Raw genomic sequence first — 6,000 nt, forward strand, 5'->3', positions numbered from 1 at the left:
AAAGTTATCTCTGTGTTGGTGTTCCCTCTTGCCACCCCTCAATCCTCTGTGAAAAGGCACAGAGAAAGTCAAGATTAGAAAATTTTCAGGTGAGATTTCTGCTTCCACTGTGGATTAGAGGCAATAAGGTAACATGGTGGAGAGGGGCGGGAATCAAGATAAGCTAGATTTTGGGGGGTGTAAAGGGATTCTTAATAATAGACCATTTTTAAACTGAATGGAGAAGAATTAAATTATCTGTCCAGTTTCCTGTTTCCTAATTCCTTTCTCCAAGGCTTTGATAAAGTTGAGAGAAGAAAATGGAAAGGGAGTGAATGGTCAAGCCTTTTACACCCAACAGCAGAAATCTCTGTAATTGTCATTTTCCAGTTAGTGGATTTCCAGCTTGCTAACCTTAGAAAAGCAATTTATATTACTTTACTCATTAGGTAACTTGATTGGCATATACATAAATATTTACTAATCTGTATTCATGTCATTTTCCTTACCTTACTAGGTTCTACTGAACTTCCTTGAGGGCAGGTAATCTTGTTATTTTTGTCTCTGTATTCTCAGCATCTAGCATAGTAAGTGACACATTTTAGAAGGAGAAGGTGGACAGAGACAGAAGACCTGTAATTTCAGTGATATAGGGAAACCCCAAGGAAGAAATTTTGTCTACCAATGAAAATAGCACCCACTCTACAATGTATTGTCTCAGGCAATTTAAGAGTTCACAGTCAACAATTTTAGGCATCGTTTGGAATATCATTCTATCAATGCACTGTCTACCATGTGTCTATATGAAAGGAAAGCTACTGACCAACTTTTCACCATTCCAATACATGTCTCTTCACTTTGAGTTCTCAGATAATACCAGACCTGGCTTAACTACATTACTTGCAAAAAGTTGGAGATGTTATTGTGTACCATGTACTACAAGCTGTTTAAAAATTTTAAAGTGATATAAAATGTCCTGGAGGACTGAAGAAGAAAAAAGTCATTGCATGGAACAGAAATGGGTGCATTGTTGACAAATTTTCATCCTCAGAAGACACAAGAAACACACCTGTATTGCACCACATGGTGTCATAGTGATTTCACATGCAAAAAAAATCATTAAAATATTTAATCTTGGTCAAGCCTTTTTTAAAAATACAAAATCTACCTCCATTGGTTCCATGGGATCCACGTAGCAAAATTACACTGAAATCAAGTAATCTACTTGTTAGTCATGATTTCCTGGCAGAAACTATATATCATATATGCAAATTAATGAAGGAATTATAATTTTGTCAGAATAGGGAACTCTTTCCACTAACATGGATCACAGTCACTTTTATGACTTATAGAAAGGGAGGGAGTTTCCTATCTATCATATGCATTAGAACACAATGATCCTATGCCTATTATATTATATGTCCTATCAACTTGTCTCAAGAGGTAATGATACTCACTAGTCTGTAGCTCTCAAGGTTTACTCTTCAGCCCTTTTTATGAATTAAATAGATATTAGACAAAGTGTTAGAGGACATTTATCTGTAAAAACAGGTTACTCAAAGGTTACCACAATTTTTCCTTCATGTTCTTTTGACTGTAATAATTCTCCGAGGTCACCATTAGCATCAATCTAAAAAGAAGATAGAGATTAAATCACTGGAACCAAATGGTTTGTAACATACATTTTCATATAGTTTTCTTTTCATAAAACCATGGTAATCTAAAGAGACAATGACATGTTTACCTTGCCAAAGATTTAAATAGTAGTGGGGGAGGTATTCGTAGTGAGTTAACCTTAAAACAAAAGACTACAAAATATGTGAGGTTTGGGGGAGGCATGGAGCAGAACATATATCAGTGGTGTTATGGGAACAAGTTGAAAGAGCTGGTGATGATAATAAAGTCTTAGAGATGGAAGGTCTCAGAGACCCTGTCATGGAACTCATATCCAAAGAGAAATCCTCTTTATAGCATCACTGACAACTTATCATACAAGACCTTGTTTGAAGACTTCCAAAGATAGGGAACTTATCACCTTATGAAACAGCATATTCTAATGATGAAGAGCTGTAATTATTATGATCTTTGATCTTTAAAAAAAGCTGAAATCTGATTCTTGCATCTGATACTCACCAGTCCTGATTTTATTGTTTGGCTTAGACAATTTTTCACATGACATCCCTTTCAGATATTTTAAAATAATCATCCTATCCATTATACATATTTCTTTCTTAAAGATAAACTTTCCCAGCTCCTTTTAATATTCCTCATATGGCATGGTATTAATTTCCCTCCCCACACTGCTTTAAATTCTCTACATGTGCTTTAGTTTTTCAACCTATTTTCTAAAATTGCAATTCCCAGACTTCAATATCTATGGTGTCACAGATTTTCCCTCTCTTGAAATTAGTACATTTCACAATAAGACTATTTCAATGTAGATAGGCAGTCATGTTCAATCTCTATTTTTTGCCTTCCTTTGCCCCAAACCTAATGCAAGAAAACCAGAGACAGTGGCCATGCTTTCTTGGACCCTAAAGCCAATGATTTAATAGCAGATTAAGCAGTCTCTTCCCACCCTCCCTCCACAGAACACAATAAACTGCCTCCTAAGTCTAGTAGCTGATTCATTTTGAACTCACAATGATTAATGGTTGCTATATATTCTAAGTACAGTTGGAAAATGCCTCATGTCTAGAAGTCCACTTGTACAATAAAAGCACCCTTCTTCTCTATTTGCAAATTTATACTTTTCTCTAACTTTACTTGGAATTATGGACAAAATAAATCCTTTTCAGAAACTTGTACCCTGTACTGTAAACAGTGAGTTTGCTTTGTACAATAGCCTTCTGCTGCCTCTTGTGAGGAAAGTATATGCTCCTTCTGAATGACTTGATTCTATCTATGCAATGTAAAGTAGTTACTTCACACTGTTGAAGCATATTGACCTTGAAGTCCACTGAGATTTCTAGATTTTTTCATAGCTGTGGTCTAACCATATAAGATCCATACCCTCATTTGACAGATAAGGAAATAACAGCATATAACAGCATATTCTTTACCAGTTCTTATACATCTATTCTCATTTTTTTTCAGAGAGGTATTTGGATTAAGAATGAAGAGAGTTATAGATTCACTCATATCTGGCCTCTGATGCCCATGTAGCTGTGTGGTAATAGGCAAATTTATTAATCTGTCTGAGCCACAGTTGTCTGACTTGTGAAATGGGAACATACACCTATAAATTACAGCAGGGCTGTCCAAAACACGGGCTGTGTGCCCTCATGAGGCCTGCCTATGTCCACCACAAGCACAGAAATCAACACAAATGCTTTAGTTAAAGCATTTATGTCAATTTCCATGCCTATAGTGAACAGAAGCAGGCAGCATAAAATTGCACTGTGGGCCACATGCAGACTGCACTTTAGACAGCCCTGATTTACAGCATATCTCACAGAACATCATGAAGATTAAATATGATAATGCATGTAAAAGACATTACAAGCTTCAAAGTGCTTGATTCAAGTTGTGGTAGTGATCATAATACAAATATAAGAAAACTGGCAGTATAGAATGCTGTTGGTGTGTGAAGGCTCTTCCTCCACCAGAGCAGATAGAAAACCATCTATGATTTAGTAGATCAATCCTAGGAAGCACCTTGAACCATATAGAGGTTAAACGACTTATCCAACTAAATGGCAGCTAGTAACTATCAGAGATGAGAGTTGAACCTTGGTCTTCCTAGTTCCAAGGGGAACAGCCTGGCCATTACTCCATACATCTCTCATTATTATTATCATCATCAATTTGAATGACATCATTTGGATAATTTGGGAAATGGGAAATTCTAGGTAGGGAAGGACTGTTATATGAGTCATGGCTTTAATAACACAAGGAAAGGAAAAAATAAATTCTTCTTCTCAAGTGTCCATCAGCAAATGAGTCAGAAGCTCCAGGGGACAAAGCATTGAGCTTAACAGCTCAAATGGATCAGAAGAGATATGATATTAAGCATCTAGCTTGTGACCATTCATCACTCTGTTCCCCATATTCTTCAAATTTTAGAGTTCTTTTTTCTTGATATTATCTCATATTATTTCCCTTACTCCCAGCACATAACCCAGCTAGTGCACTGTCTCTCCTTGACCTCTCATCTTTCTCTTTTTTTCCTAAACAAACTGGTTTACTCTCTGTATCCATAGACATGCTGTGCCCTTTCCTCCCTTTCTTCAACCTACTCATCCTACAAAGCCCAATCAAACATCACCTCTGTGTCACTGTTCCTGATTCCCCATTCCCCTCCCCAAAAAAACTTGCCCCCTCAAATAGTACTCTATTACATGCTAAATTAATTAGAGAGGTGCAAAACACTGTACATTGCCTGATGAACCTGCTGGATCTTGAACACAATGAGACCAGGATCTTTATATTATCTCAGCTTTGTTTCTGCTCCACCACCTTATGCGAAGCTCCATAAATAAATTTTACAAATGTTTATTGAATGAGAGAGAGAGAGACAGACAGAGAAAGAGACAGACAGACAGACAGACAGAGACAGAGAGAGAGAGAGACAGAGAGAGAGACAGAGACAGAGAAAGAGAAAGAGACAGACAGACAGAGAGAGAGAGAGAGAATGGAATTAGTTCTGAAAAGTCACTCAGTCTATGTGACCAACCCAGGAATTGAGAGGCCATCAACATGCAAAGCCTGATAATAGAGAAAGAAACTCTTGCAGAACGTAGGTTGTACAGTGGAAAGCATACTGGCCCTGGAATTAAGAGGACTTGATTTCAAATCCAGCCTCAGATTTACTAGCTGTGTGACCCTGGGCCAGTCACTTAATTTAAATTGCCCCCCGCAAAATAGAAACTTCGTTTCAATAGGAGTCATATTAATAATGCACTAGTGCTATGGAATGGTTCCAATTGTGTGATAGGACTCTGGGAGGTGGCTGACCAATGAGTCTCACTTTAATCACAGGGAGGCAAGTAGAATTTTTAAAAAAAGTTAGGATAACTAAAAATGTCTAGAAACCATTCACTGGATATTGTAAGGAAAGCAATAATAACAGTAGATAGCATTTTAAAGCACTTTAAAGTTTGAGAGGTGCTTTGCAAATATTATCTCCTTTGATCTTCCTGATAACCCTGGAAGATAGGTGATCCCCATTTTACAGGAAGCTGAGACAGAGGTTAAGTGAGTGATTCATGGTCACACAGCTAGGAAGAAGCTGATGCATGATTTGAATCCTTACTCCAGGCTTTGAGCTCTACACTGTGCCACCAAGCAAGCTCAAACAAGGAGAAATATTTTCTAATCAAGTTCATTGCATTCACTGCACTGCCCTCCCCTGCCCACCCCAAATACTACCTTATTTACCTCCTCAGAAACTTCTGTTAACACTTTTGAACCTATTGTCATGAACTCTCTCCATCGTCTCCTTCTTGGAAAAATTTCAAAAGGCAGGGACTCCACAAAAATGTGACAAACAAAGGGCATTGTGGATATGGTCTTGGCCACTAACTTGGGTAGAGAATAAATACCTACTATCACCCCCCACCCCCACCCCAGCTCACCTCAGTGAGTTATTCCGTAAGGTCCAGAGAGAAGAACTAGGAATGAGAAGATGTTAAAGGAAAACAGATGTGGGCTTAATAGGAAAAAAAACCCCAAAACTTTCCCAGGGTAACAGCCATCCCAAAGTAGAAAGAGTTGCTTCAGGAGGAGCTGGGTTCCCCTTCACTGCAGGTCTTCAAGCAGAAGGTAAATGACCACTTCTCAAGCATGTTGTATAGGGAAATTGGTTATGAGGTAGACTAGTTAACATGTGACCCTGAGCAAGTCACGTAACCCTGTTTGCCTCATTTCCTTATCTGTAAAATGAGCTGAAGAAGGAAATGTCGAACCACTCCAGTATCTTTGCCAAGAAAACCCCAAATGAGATCATGGAGAGTTGTACACAACTGAAACAACACAATAACAAAAAAGTAATAGCTGATCTCTCTTCTAACTCTGATTCTA

This window comes from Trichosurus vulpecula, chromosome 2 (assembly GCF_011100635.1).
Source record: "Trichosurus vulpecula isolate mTriVul1 chromosome 2, mTriVul1.pri, whole genome shotgun sequence".
In the NCBI taxonomy this organism is placed as follows: Eukaryota; Metazoa; Chordata; class Mammalia; order Diprotodontia; family Phalangeridae; genus Trichosurus; species Trichosurus vulpecula.